The sequence below is a fragment of the Dermacentor andersoni genome, chromosome 2 (assembly GCF_023375885.2).
Source record: "Dermacentor andersoni chromosome 2, qqDerAnde1_hic_scaffold, whole genome shotgun sequence".
In the NCBI taxonomy this organism is placed as follows: Eukaryota; Metazoa; Arthropoda; class Arachnida; order Ixodida; family Ixodidae; genus Dermacentor; species Dermacentor andersoni.
The window spans coordinates 86,426,928-86,444,586 of record NC_092815.1 but is presented as its reverse complement, the minus strand read 5'-3'; positions in this window follow the sequence as shown (position 1 = coordinate 86,444,586).

Sequence of the window (17,659 nt, the reverse complement as noted above, 5' to 3'; positions counted from 1 at the left end):
AAGTGCGCCCCTCTTCATCGCGTCCATTCACGGTGTACCTACAGCGGGGACTGGGCAAGCACGCTGAAGGCGTCATTCGTCAGTTGACGTTTCGAGTAGCACTACGCCAGTAGTATTCTTTTTTTTTTGTGATCGCACAACCCAGTTCACTGCTGTGCAACGAGTGCAAGCTATGCATGATGACATCAAGCCCATGCTGTGTCATTGTCGCCGCCATGCCTCCGCGCGGTTAGCAACAAAAGATCACCTCCCGATCCAGTCCGTGAAGATGGTCGAACAGCGAAATTGTGTTAGTTACACCGAGTGCTACAATATGCAAGTCAAACTTCGCAAGCAGTCTGTATCGTAAATATTTTATTTCACCATTCTTTCACCTCATTTTCGCTACGGAAACACTATGTACTTCTCCGTCTCGGGCGCGCTCTTCGGGATCGGCCTCCCGGCGCTGCCGTTTAAACTCAGCATCTCTGGCGCGCAGCTCGGGGTCAGCCCTACGACGACGAACCCGTTCACGAGCCAACTCTATCTGACGCTCGCGGTAGGCAGCTTCTTCCTCAGGAGTACGCACTACTCGTGGTCTTCCCAGAGTTGTAACTGGGATGGAATGTGCGGAACCACTAATCCAATGTTCCGTATATTGGGCACAAGGCCCAACACTGGAGATGCGGGGGGAAGACGACGAAGTGTCTTCTTGACAGAACGCTTGTTTCTGTGCTCTCTGCATTTTTGGTGAACTCTTTGCCTTTCGGGGTGCCTTACCTCCCCGTCTTGCGACCATGGACGCGGAGCATGCCACAGGCCCTCCTGGCCAAAAGTCATCACGGCTGTCAACCGCAAGGAAGCGAGTTGGCTCCCCCAGCGACACCGAGGACACCGAGCTGTACTCTATGTCGGAAGACGACTCATCCGACGACGGCTTCATACCCGTCCGGAGTAAGAGGGCGAAGAGAAAGATCGCCAACACAGCGCCGTCACCTCCTGCGAGCACTACGACTATGAAGTCAAGGCCTGCGCGCTGGCCACACGTCATCATCTTTATGCCGGAAGAACCGTCAAGCAACCTACGGTTGCTGAACAGGCAAGCCCTATCCATTTTTCTGGAACGTGCGGTGCCGGATCAAATTAAAGACATCAGAATAAACCCACGCAAGAATATACTCGCCATAGACGTGTACAACGCGAGTGCGCTTGGAACACTTCAAGAAATCACGGAGCTTGGCGGAATCAAAATGCGCCCCTTCATCCCGATCGACGACACATCGATAGCCGGTGTAATTTACGACATTGACATTGCCATTCCCAATGAAGATTTACCTAGCCTCATCAAGCCGGCAAACGAGGGCACGATCATTACGCAAGTGCGCCGTCTTGGGAATACGCGCTGCGTAAAAGTAATCTTCAAGGGGGATTGCATACCCTCCCACGTTAAAGTCGGACATTTTCGACATCCAGTTCGACCATTCATCCAGAAGCCGCTTCAATGCCATCAGTGCTTCAGGCTAGGACACGTAAAGGGCGTGTGTCCGAACTCGCTTCTATGTCCCCGTTGCGCTGAACCTCATGCAGAAGTGACCTGCGGTGCCACAGTTCTGAAGTGCGCCAACTGTAGCGGCCCTCACGCAGCCTCGTCGAAAGACTGCCCCCGCATCAAGAGGGAGCGCGCGGTTCTGAAGCAAATGGCCAGAGACAATTCGGCCCACAGGGAGGCAGCCGAAGTAGTCCGGCGTCGGCGTCGACGTCGGCACCGTCGTAAGTCTTCAAGAAGGCGCATGAGCGAAGCGATAGTACCCGCTCCGCTACGGTACCACTTAGTCGCGACGCGATAGGGCCCACCACTTCCACGAGGGCATCAGATAAGACTCTTTCTTTAGAGGAATGGCCTACGCTACCGAGCCGCTCCCTTGCTAAGGAACCTCAGAAGATAACGGCGCCACCGGAGCCTTCTCCGGCCATTGATGATTCACCTAAAACAGATCAAGTCATCTCGGTGCTACGTTCCCTCATGGAGGCCATCCGAACGATTTTAGTTGAGATGGGGACACCGTCTGCTCGAAGCGCACTTAAAGTGCTGGACGCCTTAAGCCCAGTGCTTGAATCCCTCAACTAGAAAGATGGCTACCCATACCCCATCCTTCCGAAAAGAAGTCAAGGCAGCGTCCGTCATGCAGTGGAACGCCAGAGGGCTAAAATCACGAATTTCAGATTTCCGTCAGTATGTGTACACCAATGTGTTTCCACTCATCGTCATTTGTGAGCCCAACTTGTCGAAACCAATCAGACTGTCAGGGTACGAATGTTTCATGTCATCAACAAATAGTGCATGCAGCAAAATCATCATTTTTGTTCGTCGGGAACTCACCTATGTTTTGCAACCGATTGCGCCCCACGACGACAATCAGTATATATGCGTCACAGTTAAAAAGAACAAACTCTTGTTTACTCTCATAGGCGTGTATATATCGCCTTCCAACAATTTCGACACTAAAAGATTAGCGGATATCTTGAGTGTTTGCCCCGCTCCATGGGTCATCATAGGAGATTTCAATGCACACCATCCAGCATGGGGAAGTACAAAGACAAATGCAAGAGGACGAAGATTATCAAGCATCGCCTACAACTATGGCCTTACTCTCTTGAACGATGGTAGCCCCACCTTTCTTCGAGGCGTGACATACGGCAGCTGCCTCGACCTTGCTTTTGTCTCCAACTCTCTCGCCAGATATGTGAAGTGGTTTCCAGATATTGAGACCCATGGGAGTGATCACATTCCCACCTATCTGAACATCAAAGGCTTGATGTCTAGATCTGGCCCACGGAATACCATTCGGACGATTCAATGGGCCAACTTCAAATCTGATATGGAAGATGCCTGCAGCGAGGGCCTGCCCTCTGGGTTAGAACAAACAATTAAAAATACGATGCGGAACGCCACTCGCATACTGACGATCTCTCACACGCGAAACGACTTCGACATAGAATTAGAGCGACTTCGCGCACTTCGTCGCCGGGCGGAACGTCGATATCGGCGTACAAGATCAATCCATGACCTTAGGGCAGCCAGGAGGATACAAAAGAAGATTCAGCGTCGAATGAATAGATTAGCGTCGGAACGTTGGGCAACGTTTTGCCAAACACTCGACCCCCGCAAGCCGCTGTCTCACATTTGGAAAACGGTGCAAGGTCTGCGTTGCCTTCCGGAACAGCGTTTTCCATTCAAGGCACTCGCGCTTTTCCAAGGGCGGCAAGACATCGATGTCGCAGAAGACTTTTGCGTGCGAATGGCAGACCAAGCGACACGCCCAGATCCTCCAGCCCGAGATGATGTCCCCCATTCCCGAGATTGCCGCATGGACCTTCCTTTTACAATGGAGGAGCTCGAGGCGGCACTAGCTCTCTGCAGGCGCTCATCATCTCCGGGTCCAGATGGTATATCATACCGAGCCTTGTGCTATCTCGGAGAATCCGCACGGACAGCACTATTGAGTCTCTACAACACCTCATGGCAGGAGGGAAATGTTCCTGACGAATGGAAAGTGAGCCGCCTGGTGCCAATATTGAAGCAGGGCAAATCCCCACTAGAGCTCAGCTCTTACCGCCCGATAGCGTTGGCCAGCTGTGTAGGAAAGATAATGGAACGGATGATCCTTGGCCGCCTGGAATGGTACCTTGAACACTACAAGATTTATCCGAGTTCCATGGCTGGTTTCCGACGTGACCGCTCTTCCATCGACAATGTAGTTGATCTCGTTTCATTTGTCCAGCACGAAAGGTCCCGTAAACGTTTATCTGCAGCTTTATTCTTAGATGTGAAAGGGGCATACGATAACGTATTGCATGAGGCTATTCTCGACGCTCTTGTGACGGTTGGCCTAGGTGGCCGAGTATTTTTATGGATTGCAAGTTACCTATCTGCAAGATCATTCTATGTATTAACTGATGATGGCCCAACTACGCGACGCTATACCAGCAAGGGCGTTCCTCAAGGCGGTGCTCTCAGCCCGACGCTATTCAACCTCGCTCTTATTGGGCTTGCTGAGCACTTGCCAACTACCACCAAAATTTCAGTATACGCAGACGACATCTGTCTCTGGACTTCGGCAGTCACACGTCCTCAGATACGCGCACGGCTTCAGAGAGCGGCTACTTTGACAGCGAGCTACTTGTGTGAACAAGGTCTCAGCATATCGCCAGAAAAATGCGCCCTAGTGGCGTTTACTCGCAAACCAATGACGCCTTATGTCATCTCAATCAACGGGCGGACCATTTCCTATGTCAGAACCTACAGATTTCTAGGCGTAATTATCGACCGAGACCTCTGTTGGAGCCCGCACGTGGCTTACATGAAACGACACCTAACAGCAACCTCCCAGTTGTTTAAATACCTGACAGGAAAGACGTGGGGGATGTCAGTAGACGCAATGCTGAGACTCTACAGAGCTCTCTTTCTCGGTTTTTTAAGATACAGTCTACCTGTACTGAACAACACCTGCAAGACAAATATTCGTGTTCTGCAAGCAGCGCAAGCTCAAGCACTCAGAGTTTGTCTTGGTTTGCCGAGATGCACGTCAACTGAGGCAACTATTGCGATTGCTCGGGACCATCCAATGCAGACTCACATCACGGTGGAAACCCTGAGAACGCATATCAGACATTTGGCACGGGCCCCCTATCACCACCTTGCAACACTACCTTCAGACAGGCACCAAGCATCATTCTCAAAAACTATTGTCAAGTACAACGACAAACTTCCCTCGGGCTTCACCGCTGCATCTAAACCATCGATGCCCCCTTGGTGCCTTGTCAGCCCCACAGTCCATCTCAACGTGCCAGGAATCGGGAAAAAGTCTGAGCTGTCGTCGCCTGTGCTGAAACAACTGTCTCTGCTTCTTCTGCACGAGAGGTACGCAGACAGTGCACATATTTATACTGACGGTTCCACAAACATCCAGTGTTCGTCCGGTGCTACAGTCGTCCCAGAAAGAGGTATTACCATCAGCTTTAGGACTGACCACCCAACGACATCTACATCTGCGGAACTAGCTGCTCTTCGAGCTGCACTTTGTTTTGTCAATCGGGAACCACCTCGACAATGGTCAATTTTCAGCGACTCAAAGGCAGCCCTACAATCTGTACTATCAGCTCTGCGTCGCGGGCCATCTGAACAGCTCGTATTCGATATTAGATGCCTACTTCATACATCACATGAGAAAGGACATCACGTGACGTTTCAGTGGCTGCCAAGTCACTGCGGCGTCATCGGAAATGAAGACGCCGATAAAACCGCTCGGACAGCTCTTGAAGACACACAGGAAGAGGCCATACCACTTTCACGTTCCGACGCAGCCAGCAGACTTCAAGTGCTTGCACAGGAGATCACGCTCTCTCTATGGTGCACACCAAGCAGCCAGACCAACCGCAGCGATCATCAACACGACCTGCCCTCCTTGATGCATCTCTGTATGCCAACCGGACTCCGCCGAAGTGAGGCCACCCTGCTTTATCGCTTATGGCTAGGGGTGGCCTTCACGAAATCTTACTCGTTTCGCATTGGAATGGCCGACAACGCTCTCTGCAATGCCTGTCTTTGCGAGGAGACGCTGGAACACATTCTGTGCGACTGTCCTGAATATAATGTTCAGAGACAGTCCATGGCGTCCGTTCTAGCGCACCTTGACAGTAGACCATTGTCAGTTGCAACCATTTTCACATATCGCCGACTGAAGACATCGCAGCTGAAGGCGACGAAGGGACTACTTCGGTTTATGAAGGATACGGGCTTGGACAAGCGACTGTGACAGTGATGTCACGTACCACACAAGAGTGACAGACTGTAACCAACGATGTGTGTGCCGTGTTATGTGCCCTCTATCTCTTCTCCCCATCTTTCATCCCCCCCATCCCCCTCCCATGTGTAGGGTAGCAAACCGGTTAGGCAAAACTGGTTAACCTCCCTGCCTTCCTTCTCCACTTTTTCCTTCCTTCCTGGAGATGCGGGCGCTTCAATCGTTTTGACGATTGGTTGGATTCGTTGGATTGGTTTGACGATTGGTTGGATTGGTCTTGCGGCACTTCTTGCTGGCGCAAGAAATGCCGCAAGAAATGGAGCAAGAAAAACTGGACCTAACTGACCGACAATATATGGTCGAAGTTAATGGTGTCTTCTCCTCATCAAAAACTGTAAATACAGGCGTCCCTCAGGGATCAATACTTGGGCCACTTTTATTTCTCACATTCATTAATGATTTGCCAGAAATATTAACACATGCGCACTGCCTTCTTTATGCTGATGACACCACTATTTTCGCATCTGATAAAATTTATTCGCATTGCAGGATAAACTTAACGCTGACCTAGCGAATGTTCATTCATGGTGTGTAAAACACAAGCTAACAACCACTAACCCATCTAAGACCACATTTATGGTATTCCATTCTTCAAAAACTTTGCACATTGTCTCTATTGCAGTGTCTCTAAATAATAATGTATTTGCAAGATCCGCGTCTACTAAATTTCTTGGTGTAGTTCTAGATGAGAACCTAAAGTTCCAGTGCCATATTTAATCATTTATCCAAAAAATCTCATTTGGTATTCACATCATCATAATAACTCGCTCTTTTTTTTCGGCAAACCATTCTCATGTCTTTATATTACGCATATATACACAGCGATCCCTCATACTGCTTGTCATCTTGGGTTAATACATATGCCACACATCTTCATCAGCTAGAAGTTTTGCAAAAGCAGGCATTACGATTATTTGCATTCCAATCGCATACATCTCCCTCTGCTCCCATATTCCGTTCCCTAAATGTTTTACCTTTACGCATGTTATTCAATCATAAGCTGTTCGTACTTATGTTTCGTCTTATAAATACCGAGCTTAATATTCCCGGTTTTACTCGCTCTAGCCTCATCAATTATAACAACACAAGATTTTCAGCACAACTCAATCTTCTCCTTCCAAAAGCAAGAACTAATTATGCAAAATTTACCGTCGCGTTTTCAGGCATTTCTGTTTGGAATTCAATACCATCTTATATTAAGTCATCTACATTATTATCATTCAAGCGTAGAACGAAGGAGCATTTCATTAACACTTTATCTGACGCATAATATAATTTAACGAACCTAGAATTAATTAGCTTTTGTTCTGCTTTACCATTATGCAATGTACTGTTCCATTACCGAGTTACCGAATTTTTCCTATAATTGATACTTCTCGTTGTTACATTTACGTGCCATTTATACTCGTTTAAGATTTCTTCAATTATTCTTCTTCTTTTTAACTGTGTGATCATAGGTGTGATATTTTTAATAGATTCTTTTTTCTCTCTTACCGTTTATTTACGATGATGATGTAGAAATTGTATAATATATGACATGACTCACTCTTTGCCTCGATACTACTATCCCCCTTTTCATGTCTTGTTAGGAGGTCCCCCCGACAGTTGTTACTTCGGGACCACCGAACATGTACTTATACCCATCTTGTATGTGATTTTGTCAAAAACATTGATTGATTGATTGATTGATTGATTGATTGAATGGCGTGGGATGGACAACAGATATGGAAACGCGCGGAAGTGATCATTTTCCCATCCTTGTAAATCACCCTAGCATGCACTATGATAACAGGCGTTACAGCAGACTAACCAACTGGCAAGCTTTTCGGTACCGCCTAACGGATCAAATTAATTAACATGCAACAGTGGAAAGATTTACAGAACTTTTGCAGGATAGTATGAACGTATGCACAAAGAAGGTCTGAATTCCAAAAAGATTATGCTGCAGTTGACGGAGAGTATGAACACCTAAGAGCCATCAGACGCCGATCCGAAAGAGCGTACCGACTGAGCGGACCTTTAGAAGCATATAAAAACGCTCAGAAAATACACAATGTAATGCGCAGACGCATGAAAAATTTGGGCAAACGGCGCTGATGCGATTTCTGCGACACGCTGTCTCCTCACTCGTCTGTCCCACGAATTTTTCTAGTAATTCGTTCTTTAAGCGGGCCTGTAACACAGAGCTTCCCATTTCATGCTCTCGCTGTAGCTCGGGACACGTGTGAGATAATAGTTGCAGATGAATTTTGTGAGCTTATTTCCAGACCTGCTTTTTCATCGCAATGTGCCGAATTTGATATTTCAGTAATGTCAGCTAAACAGAAAATTACTGCTTGCTACTGGGCCCAACATCCTCAATTAGATCATACATTCACATTAAGCGAGCTTCAATGTGCAATTGCATTATGTCGCCAAAAGTCCGCTGCTGGGCTGGACGGCATTACGTACAATATGCTAAGAAACCTCGGACCGACAGGTACAAATGCTCTCTTAGACATCTATAATAATTTATGGATAGAAGAAACTGTACCTGACTCTTGCAAAGTCGCTCAAATCATACCAATTTTAAAACCGGGTAAGACGCCCTTGGGCCTTGAATCCTTCCGCCCAGTTAATTTGACAAGTTGTTTATGCAAAGTAACGGAGAAAATGATTGATGCGCGACTTCAATGGTGGTGTAATGAAACGGAGGTGTTGTCAAACTACTTAGTAGGTTTTAGAAAACATAGATGCACAATGGTTGCTATATTAGATATAGTAACCTGTGTGGAACACGAGCGTGCGCGCGGAAACATGACGATAGCAGTATTCTTAGACATCAAGACAGCATTTGACACCGTTATTCACGTTCATGTTATTCTAAGTATGTTGGAACTTGGACTGTCTGGCAGGTCCTTGCGATGGATTTCTAAATTTTTATCAGGTCCCAAAATATTTGTTCAGACAGGTGAAGGAAAGAGTGCTGAACATGCTGTCAAACAGGGAGTAACACAGGGAAGCGCACTCAGCCCCTTTCTTCTTAACTGCGTCATGGCTGACTTCACAAGAAGACTGCCATCACAGTTAAAGTTTTCACTGTATGCAGATGATGTGTGTATTTGGACATCTGGGTATAATGCTGAACTATTTCAGATGGCATTGCAAAACGGCATAAATATCATTAACCCATTTTTGAGATAGAGAGGAATGATTCTATCACAAGCAAAGACAGCTGTATTGCCCTTCATTCGGAGGAAGCTAAAAATTTTCACTCTTAATCTGGAAGGACACCCGCTAATGATTGTCACACAGCCCCGATTTCTTGGCATAATACTTGATAGGCAGCTATCGTGAGCACCCAACATATAGAAACTCGAAGACGAGGTCAATGCCATAGTGACTGTACTTCGCAAACTTGCAGGCACATCATGGGGCGGATCAGTATCGTCCATGCTGACTGTTTACAATGCATTAATACGACAAAAAATTGCGTATTCTGCGCCCATCTTAGACGGACTTTCACACACGTCAGAAGCGCGGCTTCAAAGACTTCTAGCTAGAGAACTACGCATATGTCTAGGAGTTTCACGAGCGACTTGTAGCTCTCTTGTAATAGCTGAGGCTCGCCAATGACCATTTCCAGTTATGCGAACTACAGAAACATGCCGACATTATTACCGTCTTCAAACACAGCATAAAAGCCACCCATTGGCTCTAGACATAATGAAACGAGTTAGAAGTTATTTTCATATAGAAATTCAAGAAAATCTTCCCATATTGCCAAGAAATGAATTTTGGAACTCAGACGTCGAATATCCTCCATGGCTGCTTACACTTCCTAAAATCGAATTGTGAGTAGGCGGGATATTCAGAAAAAGAGACATGTACATTCAAGCAGCTCAACAACTAGCACTTTACCAGATATATATGCGGTATTCAGGATACACACACGTCAACACAGATGGCTCCAGTACAGTAACTTCTTCAACTTCATCATTCATTATACCACACATCAACAAACAAGAATCATTGAAGTTATCTCGTGCGACTTCGTCCACAATGGCTGAACTGTTCGCAATCCTATGTGCGATAAAATTTATATTGTCAGTAAGAGATGCACAAAAATGGGTAATTTTCAGTGATTCACAGGCGGCTCTAACATCACACTGCAGCACAAAAGGGAAAACATTCAGTGATAGTATGATATACGAAACACTTAAGCACCTCACAAAGGCAAGCGAAGCGAAACATACAATAGCATTCCAGTGGATGCCTGGGCATTGTAACATTCCTGGCAACACAGCAGCCGATGAAGCAGCACGACAAGCACACCTCAAAGATGATGCGCTTCCGCTCCCAATATCGAAGAATGAATTACGCTGCATTAGAAGAACAACGGCTTTTAAAATGTGTAGAAACACTAGGTTTGACCAGAACTCTAAGAGCTCGGACTTATATCGTACTGATCCGTTTATTGAATTCAAATTTTCATTGTCATTATACAGAACTATGGAAACGCTCATTCATCGATTAAGGCTAGGCACTGCCTACACAAAGCACTTCTTACACAGAATTGGCCGTGCGAAAACCACCGAACGTGATTGTGAATTTGTAGACGAAGATATATATCATCTCCTTCTAGATTGCCCACATCACGACGCACCGAGATGCCGACTTCAGTCAACCCTAATTAAATTAGACCTCAGACCTTTCAGTTTAAAGAAAGTTTTGGGTCCTTGGCCAACAACGTCCTTGCAGAAGAGCGCTTTAAAAGCACTAAAGAGTTTTCTTGTAGACAGCGGCATTGTCGGACGTTATTAACGCTTTTATTGTTCCTTTCATTTCAATGTCGCTGTATATATGCACGTGTTTGCGAATTATGTTATGTTGACTGTTCTGTTGTGACTATATGTGATGATGGATTTACACGATGTATGTACCACCCGCTGACTAGAGCTTGTGTTATTAGGCGACAGTATCGTTTGTATTTTTGAGACATTTATCTACATAACCGTGGGGACATTTAACTTGTATATTGTATGTACCATGTGTTTCTTACGTCATAGTCTTCCTGTAAAATCGTTGCATGTTAAGTCCTGGTGCTTGTGTGAAAAGGTGATTTGATATGTAATCTTGAACCCTATATGTTGTATGATGGAACCATTCAAGAGATAAGGAGTAGCCGGTGCCTTAAATTGTGCGTCAACATCTCGTTATATCATATCAATAAAAAAAAAAAGGTGCGAACTTGAACAATGATGAAGCTGAAGACTATGAAATACGGATTATGGACAACCCATTTTATAAGTCACTATTGCAGTATCTCTATGAAATGGCCGGGCCTGCATGCTTACATTTAGTTTCATACTTACGTTATGCTGCGTGGCAACCCAAGCGATAAATAGAAGCTTTTTTACCAGCTTCGCTTTAAAATAAAGCATGATGACGACAATATGATGATAATGTACCGTCGACAAACGGCAGCGTATACACTTGATAAAGTGTTATAATTTACTATAGCTGTAAAATCATCCTGCAGATGACAGCGCAGTAGCCCGTTCTGTCACCAGCAGTAATTTCGACGCTACAGCTAGGGGCCTAAAGATGAATTGTGGCGAGTTTTACTGGAGTTTTCGAGCGGCAGCCAAAAGCACCGCTGCAGAAACGAGATCTCGGTTGGATGGGCGAACTGGTCGCGATACACGCGACGGGACTTCCTAGTGTGCCATTCTTGTTCCTTACAAGATAAATAAATAAATAAATAAATAAATAAATAAATAAATAAATAAATAAATAAATAAATAAGGCAGAACAACTTCGGGGCACGTAGCATGATAGAAGGATGTGCAGACTGCACTTATCGGTTTTAAGGAGACAATTTCTGCTTACAAGGATATTGAGTAGACTGTAAACCCTGCAGTCTATCATCTTTCCAACCCCTATCCCCCATCCCCAGTGTAGGGTAGCAAACCGGAGACTCATATCTGGTTAACCTCCCTGCCTTTCCTCTTCATTCTCTCTCTCTCTATGCAGTCTTTAATGGGAGGAGAGTCGCTCTGTGGATTAACACCTCAGCGAATTACCTTTGAAGGTATCTTCACGTCTAATGACGATACTTAGGAGTTAAGAAACATAAAACGTTGGCTAAGGTTTATTTCAGATATTTTTTTAGGTTGTCTTGGAATAAAATGAAGAAACGGCGAAGGCTATAAAGATACGCACTTAGCGAATTAAATGACGGTAGAAGCAAGCGAAGCAAGTGACTAGGCTTGAAATGGAAGTAATGCGCCAGCCTGATAGCCGCGACGCCAGTTGTGAATTCCAAGCCGTTCGCTAACACTATATAGATATGGAGTGCGCTGTGTCGTATGCCTACGGTGCAATAAAAGCAGGTCAAAGGCTGCTCAAGATGGTGGGTGCGAATGATCGGAGCTATATGAGAACGAGATTGAGAAAAGCATCAGACCGGTGTAACATCTTTCGACAAAAGAACTTGCCTTCGCAAAGGTCCACTTGACGAAACGTCAGCGCTGTACTGAGGTAAGATTATTTCAGTGCTCAGCCGCCTCAATTACAATGCGTTAAGTTTGATTCGCTGCCTAGATTATTAAACTTAGCTTGAGTACTCATTCCGTCATATCCGCGTCGGACTTTGCCTGTAGTGGGTCCAACTTCCTTGATAAAGCTTTTGTGCTTGTATGCGACTTCTTTCAAAATGTTGTATGCTTATAGCAGGATTTTGTGGAACACTCGCGCAAACTTGTAGAATATGGCCGTCTTCGAAGAGGCTCGCACGCTATCTCAGATTCTCGCTCAGTAACAGCCCCATATATATATATATATATATATATATATATATATATATAAGGTTATGTGGCTGGTTTAGCTGCGAACCGAATCATTAACTTATCGATTGCGAAAACTGCACGCTCTATATAGCTCCTGAGACGTGTACAGACCAGCACAATCGAGACACCGCATAAAAAGAAACGAAACAAGTGGCAGTCATGCTGCCTTTTTATGTGTTGTCATAGGCTGCACACAGCAATCAGCCGTGCACAAACCAGCCGGGAAGAAGCCCTGACTGCCTTCAAAGCCACGCAGCGATCGAAGGAGCTAATGATTCTGACTGAGTGTGCCGCGTGTTACCGGAAACGGCGACTATGTTTGCCGACTGCGGACATAGCCGAAACGTACGTCGAGATTGGGGCTTCAATGAAGCAGCGAGGTATAGATGATCGTGAGGGCTATATTGTGCGCTGATTTCGCTCATAGGTGGATTCGCAGCGAATGTTGTTTGATAATATACTCGTACAATAGTGCATGAAGTAGAAGTGCACGTCGTCTGCGGTGCTACCTGGCTGAATAATTGCACGCGGGGAGTCCATTGAGTAGCACTTCTATTTTTATTTGGAGTGAAGATCGTTCAGTTGTCAGAACAGGGCGCTCATCAAACTGGAAAACGGCCACCGTTGGATTACGACGCATGTCGAGAACAGCAGAACGACACACGAACATTGTGCGTGCACTGAGAGACATGCCATGCAGAGTCACTGTATTTTACGTGCGTTTGGACATCGCGTTGAGCCACGATCTTGAAGTGACAAAGAAAGGAATTATATTGCTATCCGTCCAGGGAGGGCGAAACGTCGCGCCACGCAGAAGACAATCTATACAAAGCAGTTTTGTCCTCCCGACGACAGATGGCCCTGCCGTTTTCTTCAGCTGAAAAAAAAAAAAAATTCTACCCTGTCTTACGCTCTGTAGCTATACGGCTGCCACTCACTTTGTATACTTTGGGCGAAACCGCATCTTTTCGTGCTTATTTTAGCGCTTTTTCTGCGAACCGAACCATTCTGCTCGGGACGGGAAGAGCCGAGAAATCTAATGCGACCGCTTTGTTTGACCTTGGAGCCCCGTTTTCCTTCCTTTCCTATCTTTCTGTTCGGGTAATCCTGACGGCTTGAAACCCAAGCTCCATTCCATCACCGAACGTCGGTGGCTTCCCTTCGAAGACGATAACATTGTGGCAGCTGCTCAAGTGTAAACTTTGTGGGCTGCGAAAGCGCGCGTGTTCTACGCCTACGCGGACCGTGCTTACCTCGCTACATAATGCATTTTCCTTTGTCGGCTTGTGATTTAGATGAATGAATGAATGAATGAATGAATGAATGAATGAATGAATGAATGAATGAATGAATGAATGAATGAATGAATGAATGAATGAGGCAGCGAGCGTTACCTAAACATTCTTTCAAATGTACTTTTAAAAGATAGGAGGAATTTCAATAAGCAGATGCCACTTTAGCAGTTTGCTAAAATGGAAGCGCTTCAGGAGGGCAGGCATGAGCTACAGCATTTTCACACTCGTGTGCTTTCTTTAGCAAAGCAGCACTGCTCCCATGAGCGCATATAGGTTGTTGGTGCTGGGAGCTTTAGCGCGTTTCAGCGCCAACCTCGCAATGTAAAGTTTGAGGGCACGATTTACATTACCACAAGTTGAATTGAATTGAATTGATTTGAATTGATTTTATTCAAGTGCGCGATTACACTTGGGAAGAGAGGACAAAAGGCAGTAACGAATGACGAGGTCCTGCCACCTGAGACAACAGTTTTCACACATGCTGTGGCAAACAAAACGGATGTGAGAATGTGGTACAAATAAACAGAGTATATAAAACACACAGCGGGAAAGACAAAACATTACAAGGACAAGTAAAATTTGAATATTTATACAAATATGAAAAAAAAACAACAACCAGCATGCATCATTGAATGAATCACTGTTGTATGCGTACATCATTACATAAAATTGAGGAGCAATATGCAGTAGAATTTAGACAATAATGACGTTTTTCTGAATGGTTATTCAGGTAAAAACTACGAAAGTAGTAATTGACTTGCTTCCCGCGTCATTACTTTTCCAGATTTATGGTTTCTTATCATTTCTTCTACACTTTTGTTATTGTTCAAGAATCTCGTGATCTGGTAATGCAGTGTTTGAGAAACATAGTTTGTCCTGGTCCAGTTATTTCTGTAATTTACGCTTTGAAGTGTGCATGGTAGTAATTCTTGAGGGTATCGCAATGCAAGTGAAAAGACGTAGTCAATAAGTAAATTATTTTTCTCAAGAGCCAACCTTAGGGTCTCTAAATTATGTATGTTTAGTATGCCCAGTTTCTTCCAGCTTCTGTGCTGGCCTGGTACGTAAAATTAGTAACAGATCTAATAATATATTTTCCAAAACAAGTATTGATTGCAAGTTAGCTTGAGTTGTGCTTCCCCGGACCAATAAACAATAAAGTAGGTATGACTGCACAAGGGCATAATACGCTTGCTTCTTTAACCATAATGGCAACAAATGTCTCATTTTGTACTTTATACCGACTTAACTAGAGCCCCTATAACATACACGATTAACATGATCTGTCCATGTTAACTTTTCATTAAAAGTATAGCCAAAAAACAAATTGAATCCACGCGCGAAAGAGCACTATTACGAAAAGTGATAATAGGCTCACTTTCTATGATCTTGTTTCTTGATCTGAATAATAAGAACTTGGTCTTGTGTACATTAAGTTCGATTTTATTTGCTGTCAGCCATTTCGACAGTTCAGCCAGCCACATGTTTGCGTCTCTCTCCGTAGAATGTAAATTAGACCCAGAAAAGAAAGTACATATTTGTGTCATCTGCGTACATCACCGTTGAGGGAGTGTGAAGAATGTTCACTATGTGGTTAATATGCAGGAGAAATAACAGTGGTCCCAAAATTGAACCCTGCGGAACGCCAGTACGTATATCCATGTAGCTAGAAGAAACACCGTTAATATTACTGCATTGTGTTCTAGATGATAAGTAGTTTTATACCGCCTCTTATACCGTAGCATGGTAATATGAGTATGAGAACTTCATGATTGACAGAATCCCTTTTTTAGGTCCAAGAACAATCCCGCCGTAAACCGCTTATCTTCCATATCGTTAATTATTTCTTCCTTCACGCAAATTAACGCCCTTTCTGTTGATTTTCCCTCTTGAAAACCGTGCTGTTGGGTTGATATAACGCTTATCTTCTCAAGGAATAAAATTAAACGTGTGTTTATAACATTTTCATCGACCTTGGATGAAACAGACAAAATAGAGATGGGACGATGATTCGTAAACAAATTTCGATCACCTCCTTTGTGCACAACAGAAACTCTTGCTATTTCAACTTATCAGGAAAAACTCCTAGGGTTAGCATTTGGTTGCAAATATGCGAAAGCACCGGCGCCACTACATCGCAAGCGTATTTGACTGTCTGTGATCTAACATCGTCAATTCCAGCCGCACAGTTATTGCGTAATTTCAAAATTAACTGGGTTATTTCAGGGGATGATATAGATAAAAAAAGCATTTACTAATTTTTCTTGAAGATAATGTGACACACCATCCTCATAAACGCTTGTGTCACAGTCAGCAATAGTGAGAAAGTGTTCGTTAAATTTATTTGATAAGGAATGACCTGGATATATCCTACCTCTGATTTGTGTTTGGTGCACAGGTTTTGTTTGTTTGTTTTATACATGAGGATATTGTGCGCTTTCTATATTGTGCCTGGGGTCAGTCTGTTAGAAGATATTTTGACATGGTAGTCCTCTATAACTTTTTTTATGTCAGATGCTAGTTTATTACGGACTTGTCTAAAAAGCTTTAGAGTATTTGCGTCTTTAAACGTGATGAAGTCAGCAATAAGTTTATCTTTGCTAACAGTTAGTTTGGCCAGCTCCTAATCTGCCCAAGGTCTTCTAGGCTTCCTAAATTTAACGTAGTTCACCAACGGGAATGCAGTATAGTATATACATTTATATATTTTTCTATAAAACTTGCGTAACTGAGGTTTGGGTTACTTTCATTGCATACGTATGTCCAATCTTCCTCCTATAACAAACATCGAAAACTTTTCAATGCGTCGTAGTTAATTTTTCTATAAATTGTTGGCAGTGTTTCAGGCGGCACTGTCTTAATATTCGGAGGAAAAACAAAGAAAGGCAAATGGTCAGTTATGTCGGATAGCATGACGCCAGAGCGCACATCAGAAGGCAAGAAATCAGTGAAGCTCATATCTATTGCCGCTGAAGTATCAGCAGTAATACGACAGGCACATCGATAGTGTTTGTACAACCATAGCTAGACATTATGTCAAGAAGCCCTCTCTTTGCAATAGAATCAGACTGCCATGTCAATATTAAAATCACCCAATATTACCACAGGTTTTCAATTCCTTGTTACATCTGCAATTATCCTATTTATGTACGAAATAACATTATTTACATTAGCAAAGGGTGGTCGATCTTAACATTGTAATACCATTCACTTCTGCAGTCAACAATTCATAGTCGGCATGAACAGAGCACATATCCTCTAAAAAATTGAAGTGCACGCTATTTCTGACATACTGTGAAACGCCACCGCCGACTCTATTCTTTCTGTGCAAAGAGAGATCAACATAGCCATCAATTCCGTGTGGTATCATTAGTCACTGAACTAGGTTGTAGTAAAGGCTAACGTGTCAAATTCATGTCGACAGGAATCGAGATACACAGTAACGTAACTTATTTTATTCTTCATGTTTCTTGCATTTAAAGAAAAGACGGCAAAACATGTTTAAATTGCTGACCGAGTGTGTCACATGAGCTTGAAAATGTGTTGCGCTATAATAGCCATTGTTGTTGTAGAAGTTATCTATGATGGTGACAACGTGCCGTAAACTCACGACAATCGCATCTAAGAGGTACTGCTTATTGTTGTGAGGCCCGGCTTTCACGAGCACTTTCCGTTTCTGAGTGGACGTTCG